The following is a 17058-nucleotide window of genomic DNA, read 5'->3' as shown; positions in this document are numbered from 1 at the left end:
CTATTGGCTTCTCTGCCAGCATTTCACAACAGATATCATCTGATTAGGTGCTAAGTGGGACTATTTGCACTTTTGCTTATGGCACATATAATTATGTAATTCTGTAAAATGCCCAAATGACTGTTTAAGCAGCAGCTGCACACAACAGAGGCATTGGTTGGACAGCACAGAAAATACAAATTAAAATAAAACCAGCACAGGAAAAAAAATACACAGATAACACGTACATATATATGTATTTATACACCTTCAGGACTATCAAACACAGAACAAGATCATGTCAATGAAACCACTGAAAAGCAGGACTCTTCCTCTTGCTCCTTGAAAGCTTTGCAGTGATGTCCAGTGACATTTGACTTACTTTTCCTAATTTTCAGATGGCACATGTCCTAATTTCATTTCCCAAGAACAGAGCTCCCATAAGCTTTGATTAGAGGAGTAACAAAGTATCAAGGTTAGTTTGAAGTGCTGTTATATTTTAAAATACATCCTTCTAAGCATATGGGTGAGATGGTTGCAGTGGTAGGAGTCTGCCACAGAGGTGCTCCACAGAGGTCAAAAGGAGATCACTATTTGTTTAATTTAAATAAATCAATTTGTTAAACAAGGAGCTTCTGAGATTATACGGTTGGAGGGTGGAGAGCAGAGAAAGATAATTATTTTTGTTTGCATAAATCATTTTCTTATTACTTGGGGATCAGGGTGGTATTGTTTGGGTTGGAGAAAGGAGGGCAAAAGAAGATAACTGTATCAATTTGCTGATTGGGGTTACATGGGATTTTGCTGCTGGGGCTGGAGAAAGGAAAGAAGATCATTATTTTTATTTAAATAAATCAATTTGTTGTGATCAGGGATCACATGAGGTTGTGCCATTTGCAAGGAAGGCATAGGAAATTCTCCTTTATGGATAGCCGGTTGCAGAACAAATGTTCAGACACTATTCTATCAAATAGAAATTAAAAAAACCAAACCCTTCAAGACTACAGAACTGGATATCTATTTTTTTTTCTTTTGAAAGACCCTGACTTTGTCATCTTGTATTGGTCTCTAACTTGACACATTAACTGTTAAACTTTTAATGCACTGAATTAGGAATATATACATGTATGTGTGTGGACGTGTTTATAAACCATGTATACAGACAACTGGAAAGAGAGAAAGAAAGAGAATGAAAGAGATTAAATAAAAAAAAAATCACAGCTACCAGGGCCTGATCCTGCAGAATCCCTTGTACTTTGAGGTAATGCTGATGCAACTACTGTACAAACTGTGATTGCCTTCCCAGGACATGGGACCAGCTCTCCAGTGGGGAACATTCACTGAAATCAATGGCCATTCTGTGCACACACACTTTAAGGGCCTGATATTTGTTGCTTCTTTTCTGAAGCAATTAATGAAGCTCTGTGTGTAATTTTAAAGGCCCTTCATGAACTAACTGGAAATCTACAGCACTGAACATCAGTGAACTCATATCCAAAACTAATAGCTTCAGTATTGCTGCCAAAAATTGACTAAGCGCTCTTTGTGCCTGCAAATGGGGTTCTGTGGGCAGTATCCTTCTATCTGCCTTCAAGGGATAATCTCCTCTTACAAATAAAACAATTGTTTCATTTGCTCATTGCAATGGTTGAATGAAGCTGCAGAAACGAATCTCACTGGTTTTGAATGTTCTCAAGTCAATCAAGAGCGGATTTGGGGAGTGGGGTGGCTTTCAATTACCACGTGTTGCTATTTGTAAAACTAGTTTTAAAAATGTCTTTTCACAGGTTTAGATGTGGCTCATGGAAAATACTAAGCAAACCATTCCACTCAACATACCAAATTAAAATATGGCTTGAATATAGTGCAATAGTCAAAAATCCATATCTGCATGATCAAGTGCCCCATATATTAACCTTGGAGTGAATACAAGGAATAATCCAGTTAGCTCTTTAGCAAATAAAACAATGTTGGAGTAATTACAGAAAATAGTGGGCTGCAACCATTCCTTGGATACTTTCAGAGACAGTGCTGTAGTCCAAGGGATCAATTTGTGTTTGTAACAAGAATGATAAATCTAACTAAACATCTTTATTTTTACAGTACGTTAAAGAAGCATTTTTATTTAGTGCAGTCATATATCTCCACATTATTCTGAAGTATGCTTCTTTATTGCTTTTATGTCTCCAGAACTGCCTGAGGAAAGCATCCTTTTCTCCTTGTGTTTCATTGTTGTTACCCTTGTAGAGTATAACATGCACAAACTTGATTATGATTAATTGAGAGCTTCGGCAAATTATGTTTTTTATTCCTTTCCATCTAAGTCTTCCATCTGCTCAAGAATTAAAAAAAAAAAAAAAAAAAGAGAAATCTTACATTTATAAGGACACTTAGGGCTTTCTGGATAAATCATCAGAACAACTGGTTCAGCAATAATGGCTACAAGCAAAGTCTTCCTTCAGTCTTACATCATCAACACATTAATGCATCTCCATCCTACAAGAGAGGCGGGAGAGGGTAATAACTGGTCCAACCTCATTCAATCTTGCTGCAGAGCTGGAATTTCAAACTGAATCCAACCAGTTTAGGACACTGCTTGACTAGATCCTGCCACCAAAGAACCACTTGCAGCAGTGAAGTGCAAGGTCTGTAAACATAAACAGCCGTGTCCTTCGGCACAGTGCAGGCAGCATCAAGCTGGTTACTTTTAAGAGGCACTGCTGAAATTTTCACCCAAGGTGTTGCAGCTGCACAGACCAGCCCATTAAAGCTGGTGTACCACATCAGATAAAGCCCTTCCTTCAGGGTTTATGATTCAGGTATAAATGCCTGCCATCCCCTGGAAACTGGCAAATGAGGGTGCACTTGGCAGGCTGGGGTTTTCTTAATAGGATGAATGACAGAAACAAGAGGTCGTGTTTAACCTGTACGACTGTGAGGAGGAAAAGGCAGGGCTTTTTCATTAAAGACAGCCTTGTTCTCCAGCCTTGCTGGCACACAGCACACACTGGGGATGAGAAGGCAAAATTATTGAGAAATTTGCTCCTCTGAGACCACAGAGTTGAAATAACAAAAGAACCAAACAATTTTAGCAACCAGAACACAGATACAATCAGCCCTTAAAGGACTGGTCTGGACAGCTGGTGGTGTGGGGACAGGGGCTGTGGATTTATGACAAGGTCAGCACCAGTGGCATTTTTCTTACTCAGCCAATAACATGAATTGAGTTGTTGGCCTTGGCCCAGGTCCCTGTGAGCAACACTGCAAGTGACTGACACCACACCACTCTGGAAGCACCACTGAGCAAGAGAGGTTAAATTTGCACACTTGGCACTGGTGGGAGCCACAGAGCACTGGTGTGATCTGCTGCTGTAAGAGCTGTAAAGGCAGTGACTCCCATGGCAGGTATAAAAATCACCACCTAAGGTAGGTCCCATTGCTTGTAAAGGTGGCATCTAGTGACCAGCAGGAGAGTTACTGCAGTGTCACTGCACACAGGGGGTCAGAGTGGAGACTGACAAAAGATAAAAAGAGAAAGAGTCCATGGTTCCATTGAATCAAACCAGATTTAGAGGTAGATACAGAAGCTACACTTCCTCTGCCAAGGTTTGTAGAAGATCCTTGTCAAATATGTACTGACAGCAATGCTATAAAATCTCTCAGCAGCTCACTGACATACAATTCTCTGGTAGCCTCATAGGACTACTCAAGAAGACTCAAGAAACTACTTTGAATAATAGAGATGGTTTGTATGGAAAAACATTTCTGTGGGAACAGCAGTATGGATCAAGAGTCCTCCATGGCAGAGTGAACAAAGTACAGAGAAATGGCACTGATGAATGCAACATGGTTGGTAATCCAGGCACGACCCATGTACCAGGAAAAAGCAGTCCCTTCTTAGCCAGGAAAGGAGGGGTGTTCTATTAATCAAATCCAAAACTGTTTTATTCCCAGTTGAACTTCCCTTCACATTGGTCAAGTGACTTCAGCATTCCACTTCTGAGGCTCACAAAAAGGAGAGGCTGCATTCACCCACACCACTGCACAGCTCTCAGCAAGAATGATTCACTGGAGTAAACTTTTCCAGTGATATACATCACCCTTCCCTCTCCAATGGCATGGTTTGGACAGAAGTGAGGGATGCCTGATGACTTCACCCCTCCAAGAAGCAATCCCTGCACCTCCAGGCCCAAAGGGATCACCACACAGAAATGAGATCAGTAATCTGGTGACAAAGCTACTGGAATCTCTGGTCAGAATCCCCTGGAACAGCTGTCCCAGCTGCTCTGGGGGCTGCTGCAACTGCTGCAGTCCCCTCCCTGTGCTCACAAACTGAGTATACACAAGGGCACAAAGTCAATTCAGTCCTCTGTGGAAAGCCCTGCATGAAGCCTCTTTAATTTGGCTTTGTGCAAGTGTGTGAATCCCATCCTGATGCCTTCTGGGTGCTCAGGGAAACATTAGAATGGCAGCACAGCAGAAATGGAAAAACATTCTCATTCTTTGGCAGCAAATAATTTATTTCATGTCCACCACCTGTTTGGTTTTTTTCTCCTGCTGCCTGTGTTTGTGATTGTAAGGGAAATGAATTTCTGAAGAGTTTAGCTAATAATTATTGGTGAGAAGATCCTGTCAGCGTCTCAAGATAAATAAGAATGGGTTCTGGCTTACACCAACTGCATGTCACATGACTGTCTCATTTTTCTAATTTAATAAATATTAACCTTTCTGCCTTTTAGGGGCATTGTACAAGTTTTTTTTTTATTTTCTGATATGACAGGGTAAATGGCCAGTACATGCCAAAACTACTCCTATTATATAAAAAGGCAATTTTTCCTTATTTCATTTCAAGACAAGACATTGTTCAAATTAAAATTAAAATGCACACAGATTATATCTTCTTTTACATGAACCTATGCAAATGCTATTTAGGGTGTGCCTCTTTTTCTAACCACAAATTCTTCTAACATCAGATAAAAGAGATTTATCATCATATTCCCATTTTATCTTCTAACTTTTGCCTAGTGGGAAAGCATAGAGCAGACAGGTGACCCCCCAAAAAGGCTGTAGGAAAGGATCTTACATCAAGGCACTTGGCAGAAGCTCAGAAGATCTTTTGGAAGTTGCCAACCTTGCCAAAGACTTTCCTCACTGCCTTGAGCTGACTGCTTTCCTTCCCTGAGCCTCAGTTTCCTGACTGTAAAGCAGGCACAGGAAGGTGTAACAGTTTTTCTTCCCTTTTTTTCTATCTCATTCCTATTGCAAGCCCTTCCAGGCAAGGCTGATTATGCACTTAGCACATGGGGTCTCCAAACTCAGCTGGAGCCTTCAGGCATTCCTGCAGTATAAATAACAATAATGATGATGAAGCATTAAAATAGACAGAACTTGTTCTTTGTTCACTACAATGTGAATCAAACTGTGGCTGGACTCGTATCTAACACCACCAGCCAGTTTATTTATGAGAGGATTTATCAGAAGTGGTTGGGTTTAATTTCCTCTAATTCACGCTGCATGAAAAATGGCAGTTGTCCGATTTTAATCTAAAACCTGATGATAGGGCTTCCCAGAAATAACAAAAATACCACAATGGAGGTATCCAAACAGTAACTGGAGGAGTGCAGTGCAGGCTGATCATGCCTGCTGCCTCACACCTCCACTCCATCCCCTCCCTGCTTCAAATTTTCCAAAGGAACCTGTAAAGTCAGGATCACTGAAACAATACAGGAATTATCAGCAGTAAGAACTGTGGGGCTTCAACTGCCTTCTCTGGCATCTTGATTTACAGAAAGAGTTTATCTTTTGTTCTTAGGCTTTTTTTTTATTTTTAACTAAGTGGATATGTTTAAGATGTGGAAGGAGGAGGGAGAAGTTGTGGAAAAAACCCACTGTCATTTGCAAATGGAACAAATGCCTGAAGTTAAATATGAGTGTGCATCAACAAGCTCACAAATTATTGTGGAGTGAAAAATACTAATAAAAAAACTGGAATTCCTTTCCAAACAAATCAGAGAAAGATTCAAAAGCAGGGACCAATCAATACCACCCTGTGATCAACAGGAAATGCTAAGAATAACTGTATATCATGTGTGGCTTCAAATTTACAACCAGGACATATAATCTCATTGTAAGGAGAGAGTCAAGTTCAAGAACTTAGCCTCTACAGTAAAGCTCTCATTTTAACTAAAGAAGCTGAGGTCGACGGCCTCTCAAATGAAACAGATAAGGCGACATAGGGTTCTTGTCAGAAACAAATGTTATGTCTCTCCCTACTGAAAAGCTTAAAGATATTATCAGCAAAAGCCTAGTTGGGCCTGAAATGGGTCCCAGAGAAGTAATATTAACCAGGCTCCTGGCAGATCATTTATTTATCTCAAGCTAAATTCAATAAAGAGAGCCATATATAAGTGAGGGAAAATAATGCAGCTGCTAGTAATTTATCATTGGATGGAAAGTCATTGTTATCCTTATCTCTCCAATGATGTTCTATTTCCAACTGGTAATGAATTATGGGGCTTGCCACATCTTTACTATGTGACAGGTCAACACTACCTCATGGGTACTGTACTGTATTTATGCAATCAATAGAGAGTTTGCTGAGAAAATATTGGCAACCTTTTTGCAAAAGTGACCTGGGGCCACATGGCCTTAGGATCAGTGGTGGTGGTCAGTGGATGGAGCAGCATTTCTCTGCTCCTTTAAAACAAAGATGCCTTTGAATGCTTTAAAGGTATTTTTCACTTTATAGAAAGCCAAGCATGTGAAGTGAACCACTGGATTGTTAATTAGAAAGCATTCTGCTCATTTAAGCTGGCTCAGCCACCAAAGGGATCTTTCCTGTTCCTTTGTTGCACTTATTAGAGGGATTTATTAAATCAAACTTCAGCACAGACTTACCCAAAATTACTTGTGCCTGTGGTGTCTGGGGCACAGCAGAGGCACAAAGAGCAGGGCTTTGGCCAGGCTGCTGCTGAGATGTGAGGCCAGGCTAACAAGCAGCACTGGGTACCCCACAGAGCTCCCAAATTCCACACTGAGTGCCAAGGTGGAAGCCAGACAACCCAACATCACGTTTGCCCTGCTCAAGTCAGCTGTGAGGGACCCCTCAGCTCACTCCTGCAAGACAGGCAGTGGAAATCTGTGCTCTGTGAAGGATGGCTCCAGGAGGGAGAGCCCTGCTGCAGGGACACCTGGCTAGGGAAAGGTTTCTGCAGCAGACTCTTCTCTGGCACTGCTCTCCCATCCCTCAACCAATTATATCCAGGTTTTCCCTCTCCTCTACTTCTTCCCATTGGGGTCATGAGAAAAGCTCATGTGGATTTAGAAGATTGTGTTTATACTAAAAGACCAGAAATACACTTGTTAACTCTCGCATGTATTTTAGAAGTTTGTGTTTATACTAAAAAATCAGAAATACACTTATTAACTTTTATATGTATTGAGAGGGGGCTGTATATCACAAATGGCTAAAACATTATGATTTTCAAAAACATCTCTTGAAGGAAAACAAAGAAAATTTCCAAATACATTAAAATTATCCAGAAAAATAAGGAAATATTTTAGAGTAAGCAGTCCTCTCTCACTAATAATTACCAGATAAATGAAAAACCTACACAACCACAATTTGGCCCCGACCACATTTCTAGATTAGGCCACTTGATTCTCATGCCATTTAGCACTAACTTCTCTGGAGCCTTCTGCCTTCTTCTCCATTGAGACTACCCATTTGTGGTCATGGATTGTTTCAAGAAATGAGCAATCCAGAAAATCCCATTTGATTTTTTTTTTTTGTTTTAGTTTGGATAGGTAGAAAGGTAGAAAAATATACATCCTTTAAGGCAGAGTAGGAATACATTTGGAAAAAAATAAGGAAATTACATTTTTTATGAAGAGAAGCAGCAGCCATGCCAATGGTAAAAGTTACTGATTGTAGTAACACATGGATTTTTAGCCAGGCAAAGGGATGTCCAGATGAGCTGGATCATCAATGCTGAACCCACTGACTTTTCTGGAAGTTCACAATAGGACAGGACTGTACCCAGGTGACATCCTAATGAAGCAAGAGGAAAACTAAAGCTGTCTTTTCCCATCATTGTGGGAAAGGGAAATTTGGAAATGCTGGCCAGCTACAGTTCACTCACATTACATATTAGGTGACCTAAATGATACAAGTAAGGTGGCCAAGATTAACTCAGGTGAAAAACAAAGGCAGAGAGCTCCATCCATTGTTAAACAAGGAACGTGTTTCCTGCTCCCAGAGACAGGCTGTGCCTTCTGGCATGCAGGCATGTGTTAATATGTCCCTTTGGCTCTGCACATTTGGGAAAGTCTTAGTAATGGAAAAACAAGGAGGTTGTAGGTGAAGGCTGAAGTCCTTTGGCAGAGCAGTGTGTGCAAGAGCTTGACCAGAGCCTGCTGGATTGCACTTGGGCTGAGGCTGTGATAGCAGCCTGTCAATTCCCTGAGCATTCACACTCATTCACAAAGATTCAGAGAGTCACTGAGAGCATTACCATATCCTGGAGTAAATACTCTCATTTTCCCATGTACTGACTGAGATATAAATTCCATATGGTTTGGCTGTACCAGAAGGGCTCTGCCCAGACCACATCAGCATAAGAAAGCTCTGATATTTTCATAATCAGTTAAGGGGTCATCCAGCTGATGCCAGGAAGGTCTCCCCTTTCTTTTAATAGCTGAGAAAGTATAATGGAGTTTTACAATTTAAACAAGTTATGTAAATAGAAAAAAAAAAATCTAGGTGTCATATAAAACAAAATAATCCAGAGAAGTACACTCCTTGAAATCACCTATTGATTCTGAGCCTGTCATAACCAGCAAGGATTCTGCTACTCGTCAGACAGATACTCTTTCTCATGTAATTTCAAACACACTGTCAAAATTGTGTATAGCTTTTAGCTCCCAGGCCTTCTACTTACACACAAATCACTAGATCCACTTTTTAATTTCCATTGTTTGGAGGCCTATCCCAATTTTTTTTTTTTTAAGAAAGAAAATCAAAACAACAAAACCCTAAAACATTGACTTAAAACTTATTTAGGTTTACAGAGGTAGAGTCTGGTAAAAATGATGTATGTGTTTAATAATGTTCCCTGGTTAATAAAAAACTAGATTATTTTTGGACTACAGAATTTAAATGGAAGAAAGTTTAGCCATTAGGAACCTGTTTACTATTACCAAGAGAATACCCAGTTGGCAGGTCAATAGCTATCATCAGAAATAAAAAACCACAGCAGCCACCTGTGCTTAAGGCATGTGCCTGTTAGGAAAAAAAAAGAAATGAAAGGGCAAAGCTTGAGAAGCAAAGCTAGAGCATGCTGGTTCTCTTAAATTTAAAATTTTAAAAAGAGAGGACATCGTTTTGAGCCTACTGAAAGAGTTTAGAGGATATGGTGACCATCTCTTCCAGACTGTTCAAGATAAAATGGGCAGCAAATACCTGCATTAAACTTTTTCTCTAGAAAACCAATCTGAAGCATGCTGAAGTATCTTGGGTTCTTCCCAAGCATAAAGATTTGCTCTGAAAGGAAGTGTGCACACAGGGATGTTTCCCCTTTCCTCTGTGGACAGTCCCATCACGGAGCCAGCTGGAGAGAGGCCACTTGGAGTTGAAAAGGCCAACAGACACCTGTGTCAAATGCATCCTTCCTCTAGCAGATGGAATCAATTGGAGCCTTGAGGAAGTTCTCAGTGCCTGGTGTGAGTGGGTCAGAGTGAGTCGCACCTGCAGAGCTGCAGCTCCTGCAGCACTGACACATTCCCAGCAAAGCCACTGCCAATAATGGCACCTCTGCTGTGGGATATAAGGATATCAACTGTGGACATTGGGCAAGGCAATGAACTCTCCTTCCTGCATAACCTGGGACATACATCAATCCTGAAACTGAATGCAGAGAAGAAGGGTTTTCCCCTCTGATTTCTTGTTTCCACATAAGAAGAGCTGTTCTTGTTTTCACCACTCAGCTGTGGTTAACATTTCACTCTCCTAGAGACTTCACTGTGTACTTATGTATGTATGTACTATACTGACATTTACATATAATTAAAAACTACCTAGCATCACATGGTGATTCAGATATTTTCTCATGTAAGTATAGAGAACTGTATTAATAAATGAAAACATTTTAAAAACAAGTACCCTATGTGACACATAAAATGCTCCTTGTTAAAGACACAGAAACATTATAGTCCACATATCAGTTAAACATTGAAAGATTGGATATCTGGGTGATTGATAAATCTGCAAAAGATGAAATCTTTAACTTATGAACACTAATGAAACTAATAAAACTAACTATGAAAACTAATGAAACACTTGAATCCAGTTTAAGTTTGGATAGTCAAAGGTGTTCTACTTTTCAGTATGAAAGTAATTTTCATCTAGTAAAATCTGGACTAAAAAAGCAAAGGAGAGGCAGTAGCAGCACCTGCAGAACACCCTTGTGTTCCTGACTACCTCCTGTTTTTTAAGGTTTCTTTAGGTCAAACAGCACCCAGTTTTATAGCCAGTTCTATACCAGTTACCACATTTACAAGTTCCCAGCAGTTTAATGGTTGCTACAGATATTAATGCCTAATCAACTATTGATGCAATTATTCTTTTCATCCACAAGCAAAGTCTTAAATAAATAGGCAACTCTTTATTAACTTGGCCTTCAGCTGATAACATTTTCCTCCCCATGCTTGTTAGCAGAGACTTCTTTTCTGAACTTTGATAAGACATTTACAGAATATGAAAGAAAAAACTGAAAACCACAAACAAATAAATCCCTACACACAACAACAAAACAAAAGCCAAAAAAAAAAAAAAAGAACCAGGAAAATGATTGCTGTTTTGAACAATGATTATTTCACTAATTTCACTATCACAGGACCTTAACCTGGACTTGTCCAATGTTACATAACTTTTTGACACTCTGCCCTCTGTTTGTCCTTCTCTCTCACAGTAGAGTTCTCATGGCTCAGAGCCAGAACGTTCCTCAAGGAACTTTTAGCACTCTCTGATGCCCAAGGAAATGCTCCTGCCATGGTCCAACTTAACAAGGAAGGCAAAAGGTGGTGTTGCCTGCAGCTGCTCCTTGCCAAGAGGCCAGCAAAGGTTGGGGTCACCTCCGTGCAGCTCGTGCCACGTGCTCCCATACTGAGCAAACAAACTCAGAGTGAGGCACGAAATCTGAATATTGGGACCCCATTTACCAACACAGAAGGGAATGCAGTGAATTCAGCAAACTTCCAGGAAAAGCTCACAGGGGCTGGACTGGAACCCAAGGCTAGAGGTCCAATCAGGCAGAGTTTGCAGCACAACCGACACAGATCCAGACACTTTTCCAGCATGTGCCACTCTCATTTTTTCTTTGAAAGTAAATTGTCAACTCTTAGTTCTCTGGCTGGCTGAACAGCATCTTTTTTCTTTTTCCAACACCTCTATCTCCTAGACACAATCCTCCAAGTACATAAATAAACTCTTCAACAGCCATAAAAATCATGGTGTTTAAAGCACATAGGGAAGCTCACTACAACTATTTAAAAGAAGAAGCTTCAGCTCTTTGGGAGTCTTTTTTTAAAGTGTATTTCTGTGAAATTCTGAAAATATTCATGTATGGATTTGCAAAAAATCTCAACATACTCAATTTTTAGTCTCATGGGAGGCTTAGGTTGTGACGGGAGACACCACTATATTTTGCTTCCTTTTCTTGTACAGACTAAATTCTGTGACTCAGATAATTGATCCACAAGAACAAGCCAAAGTAGGCAGTAAACTATCCAGGACAAACTCCTTATCACTTGAGTTTTAAAATCAAGACTGAATGTCTTTCCAAACTATGTGCTCAAGCTCTACCACAAGCTCCATGCAGCAATCACTAAGCAAAACCCTCTGTCTTATGAGACTCAGCCAAGATGATTATAATGGTTCTTGCTGGCCTTAAAAATCAGGTGAAAAAGAAACTATGGTTGAAATTCATCCATACACAAAGCCCTGTGCTAAAATTTTGAACAGAATTTCAGCCAAAGTGTTTAGAATGTCTCAGGCAACCCTGCATCCAGAGAGATTTTAGGGAACGCCCTCCAAACTACACATGGAGAAGAACAACTGTGTCAAGCCTTATTAAGGTTTTGTTTTGCAGTGTGAGAGGAAATAAAAAGCACTGCCTTCTGCCCCAGGGTTACTGCTGGAAGAGAAAGACCAGCTGGGACCTCTTGTGGAATGCAAAGGAAGCTTAACATTTATCTGTTTCTGCTCTCACTGGAATTTTTGGAGGAGCTCTTAAAGAGTGCATCTCCAAGAAAAAATAAACCTCTAAGGAAGCTCTTTTGACCTAGTAGCAAGTTTCAGAAGAGCTGGTGGCTTTGCTGTGTATCCTGAGGCTCATAAAACAGCCAGTCCCTGATGCTGAGGAGCCAGGGGAGGAGGACTGGCAGTGCTGCACATGAGAAACTCTGGTCTGTGACCTCTGTCACTTCTCCATTTCATTAACTCCCATTGTAGAATAAAATTCACCACGGGAAGCACTGACTCCACAACTCACTAACATAAATCATATGTTGAAGGGCAAAGCACCGAAAATTGCCTTGAGATTTGGAGCAGTTTGGGAAACACATGACTCCAGCACACTGCATTTGGCCAAGGGCTGTGGCTCCCTCCTGAAATGGGCAGGTGCCCACTGGTCCTCCTGCATGGGAACACAGCCTGGGTCAGTGGGCAGAGACTGGCCACAAACACATTCACACAAACTCTGCATGGGCATTAGTAAACAGATTCCACCATAAAGGGATTATACGACTCTTCCCCAACGTCTGGACGGCACATTGTTACCAAACAAAGGAAATTATGCAAATAAATAGCCCCAGAGGCAGAGTAACCATGATCCACTCCTACTTGTGAATACTGGGCAAACACCTAATAACCAAAATTAATTACCTGCCTCTGCTCGTTTTGTCAAATGATCAAAGTAATACATCCAGTGGTTACACAGGAATGTGACTATTTGTACAAAATTACATTTATACAGAGGAGGAGCAGGGCCAGACCCTGCAGTATTTGTCATTAGTCACAAGTAAGTCACCTTATTGAGGGAACTGCTCCTCATTTCCTAGCAGGACACCAGCACTGCTGGATGCAGATGAACTTTTGCAATATTAAGGTGATGAGGTTCTGCAGCAGAGCAAGGGTAGAATCAATTCTTCTCAGACTCACCTTGTCCTCATCAGCCCACCTGGAACACATGAAATATTTATGAAATCAATTTCAGAATGACCAGACAAGGAGCTGGAAGCACCACAGTCAGTTCAGCAGTTGGTTCTTCCAGGAACACTTTGGGAATGCGGATGGAAGTGTGTAACTTCCTTTCCCACAGGACCCCTGCAATGCATACAGGAACCCTCCATTCAGGAGATGCTGCTGAGCACAGAGCCTCACATAGTCCATCAAATAAACACCCCTGGCCCCTTTCAGCAATAGCTGTGCAAAGCGCTATTCTACAACCTAAAAGTTACCTTCCTCATGTCTTCAGCATTGTGCAGTATTTTGGATTAGCACTAAATCAAGCTGAGGTCCATCAAAACCATCTTTCTGGCACAATGCAACCAGAACTGTGGATGCTGCTCTTGAGTTTGGCTATCTGCAATGGGAACTGTATTACCAATCCATAGGGAGTGGAAAACACAGAGCAAGGATGCTCACAGGGCCTGGTTCCTGGGCCACTGAAGCCCTAAGGCAGCTTTCTCCTATCTACAGCAGGCTTTGAAAGCAGGCTGGTAAAATTCCATTTGGCAATCCAGTCCATACTTGCTCCCAATAAGGCACAAAAAGTTTGACAGATCTTAGCAAATCCAGCCCATGGTTTCAGTCTCCTTATGAAAGCTTTGGATATGCCCTCCTGGCAAAGAAAAAGGAAAACTTTGCAATAAACATATGGAATTCTGTTGGCTGAGAATTTTGATAAAAGCATGTACAGAAGGAACTCGGTGTCAGTGCAGACCCTGTAAAACACATACATAAATATTTATGTAGTTTCCCTTTCTTTCAGGAATTGTTTGTTGTTCCAGTTGATCACAGTACTTCTCCACCTTCCAATATTTTTGGATAATGTTCTTGCCTTCATTTGTAATCACTCTACTTGGTGTGGAAGATGGATTTTGCAAATTTTGTGCTATTACATACCTTAGCATGGAAAGGATTAGATGGGTTTTTCTTTTTCCGTTTAGTCATTATTTAACTGCTTGTGAGCTTCAGGGATTTATATCCCAGTAGGTCTAATTCCAGGATTATAGGTATCTAAATATCCAGTAAATCATTTAGTAGCATATAGGTTTAAGGCAACTCCAAATAACCCCTCCAGTTAGCTCTCCAGCTAAAAACTGAAGTTAGCCAGAAGCACTAGATTTGAGTAAGTTATTAAGTAATGCAGAATCACTAATTTAGAGTCTGATTCTACTTGCTTCAAAGGTACTGATAAAATTTATATCCACTTCAGTGGAACATGGCAAGGTCTTCACATTTTCTTGCTTTAGACACTTGCCTTCTTCCTAGCCAAACACTAATCAAAGTCTCCTCCTCTCATTTTAAAGCCCAGCTCTCATTCCCATAACCATTGCATTTGTCTTTAGATAAACACTGTCAGGTTGAGTTGACCCAAAATTTAGATTTATTGAAAATGAAATAAAATGAGCAACAGAAAGCTCTCTGTATTTGTTTTTCTAAGTTCCAGTGAAAGCAGCTTCTTGGTTTGGACTTCAATTTTACTTGGCATCATCTACAGCCTGAATATAGAAGCACTGTGCTCGTACATGAAAACAAATAGGGGACAAAAGTGAAAGAGAGTTATAGATTTTCCTTGTTTGGGCTTGGTGAAAAGTAAACACGTGGTATTGCAGATCAGAAGCAAATCTGGTTTCTTGCCATCTATCATTCAGAATAATCGAAAGCAATACTAACAGCAAAGATAAGGAGATCACTGGGTTTAACTGCCTTGTAATTTGCCCATGTTCCTTTAAACATGGCACAGGGAGCAACCCAGGCTTTGCCCGGCACAGGGGTGAGAACAGGCACGGGCTGGCACCAGCTCCCACCGGGCGTGGCTGGGGCTTGTCCTGCTGGGCTCAGGTGAGGCACTGCTCCACTGGCAACAATGGAGAGGCACAGGTGTCTTGAGGTCGGGTTTCTGGTTTGGTCAGAGAGGTGTGAGGCTGTTAAATCCATCATTTCCTAGCACTGAGTGATTCTCCCTAACCTGTGCAAAAAGGTGGTTTTGTACCTGACCCTTTTCTTGCAGCACCCTGGAGCAGGTGACTGCTGAGGGACACAAACCTCAGCACTTCCTGCACACAGGGAACCAAGCTGGCTCTTCTAACAGGGCCTGGAGGAACCAGGACTGGGGTGTGGTGAGGTGATAAAACTGAGCATCCCTCCCACCCTTAAGGGTAAGTGCTTGTTTAAACTCTCTTTATATTGGGTGTGTCAGAGGTGTGGGCCTAGAGGATCTGCCATAGCCAGAATTAACATGTGTTCTTCTGCAGCAGCAGATATAAAACAGCCTTTTCTTTCCAGACACAGACTTTTTGCCTGCACGAGTGTCAACACAGAGTTCACTTCAGGCAAGCTCAGTGGTGAAGAGAAAGGTAAGGTTAGGTGAGGAGCCCTTCCCATCAAACCAAACTTGAAGGAAGGCCAGGACTGCAGGGCTGGATTAGGACCAGGCACATCCCAGCACACGGGGCAGTGAGTAATGTGCATCACCTCAAGAAAGCTTTGAGTCTCAGAAACCACCTTGCATTTAGAGTTTCCTTCCTTGTATGGTATTATATAGTTATTAGATGATATATCATATATAACACACATAACAGTAGATTATATTAGTTTTTTGTACACTACCTACCATTCTTTGTGCTGGCTCAGGCAGTCAGGCCAGTGGATGAGCTGTCCACACCTCCACACACATGCTGCAAGGAATGAGCAACCAAACAGGTAGGTTTGTTTACTCCTGCATGCCTCAATCCACAGTCCAGATAGCCAAAAAAAAGGGGAACACAGAACATTCGCAGCACTCATCTTTATCTCCTGGGCAAGAGAAATAAAGTCACCATGTAGCCTTCCTTTACTGACCCCTCCATCTTCTCTGCAACCAGTTCCCTACCTATGGCCACAGTGCGTTCAGCTTAACCCTTTTAAATGGCTTTGAGAAGCTGATTTTTAAATCAATGGACAGTGAAAATGGAAAAATAATATATTCCACTGGTGCCATGTCATCATGGTCTATCATTCATAAAATTTTATGTGTATCCAGACCCCATCAACAAGACCTGCTTCAAAGAGCGTGCAGGATCAGCAGTCTGCAGCTTCAGAGACAGACAACATCTAAATCCACCACCATTTCAGCAGCATCTCTGCCTGAATATGATAGATAAGGATTTCAGGAAGGCATGTCAAAGATAAAAGGAAGGCTACCCCTTGCTCTTGTTTAATTTCCCTTCCAATTTCCTAAAAGGCCTGTTGCGGGAATGACTGTCACCAGAAAGATACAGGGCCCAATTTACAGCCATTGCACAGAACTGCAATAAGCAGTTGCAGTCTATAATTTTCAAGTAACACCACATTTATGAAAACTGCAACAATCCCTTTTGCTGTGATTTGTGGACTCTGATGGCAGAAGAGCCAACCTCTCTCCCAGGCAGCAGAGAGCATGAAGAGAGAAAGATGAAGAAAACCAAACTGGCTGCTGCCTCAGCATGTAGACTGCAAAACAAATAAAAAACAGTCTTAAAAAGTGTTAATAAAATATCCACTAAGAGTAGAGGGGGAGATTAGAGCTGACAAGTTGGCCATAGGGCCTTCTTCAGGCTCTTGCAGTTAGAACTGAGACAAGATGACAAGTTAAGAAATTGAACTATGTTGACAAGGTCTGCATTTTCATAAATTTCTTCCCTCTCCTTTTATATTAAAAAAAAAAATCTGCAAAATAAAAAGGACAGAATTCAAACAAAGGCCTGTAATACTGTGCAGTTCTCCTAAGCATCCTGTACCAGGCTTTGGAATAAATGCAAGAGTGACTGCAAGACCCA

The 17058-nt window shown here is 41.2% G+C and overlaps 1 long non-coding RNA gene across 2 annotated transcripts in view; it reads right to left on the bottom strand.

Moving 5' to 3' along the window:
• LOC113459638 (uncharacterized) overlaps positions 1-16160 on the bottom strand; it is a 237609-nt gene extending 221449 nt beyond the window's left edge. For both annotated transcript variants that reach the window (XR_012582406.1, XR_003381071.2), the window contains exons 1-2: positions 15876-16160; positions 13065-13214 (exon numbers count right to left, since the gene is read on the bottom strand). This is a non-coding gene — a long non-coding RNA (uncharacterized LOC113459638). The remainder of the gene's footprint in view (positions 1-13064; positions 13215-15875) is intronic.
• Positions 16161-17058: the final 898 nt, after the last annotated feature.

The sequence above is a fragment of the Zonotrichia albicollis genome, chromosome 13, assembly GCF_047830755.1.
Source record: "Zonotrichia albicollis isolate bZonAlb1 chromosome 13, bZonAlb1.hap1, whole genome shotgun sequence".
NCBI classification, from domain to species: Eukaryota; Metazoa; Chordata; class Aves; order Passeriformes; family Passerellidae; genus Zonotrichia; species Zonotrichia albicollis.
Note: the sequence above shows the minus strand (reverse complement) of the source record. Positions and strands in the feature narration are given on the sequence as shown.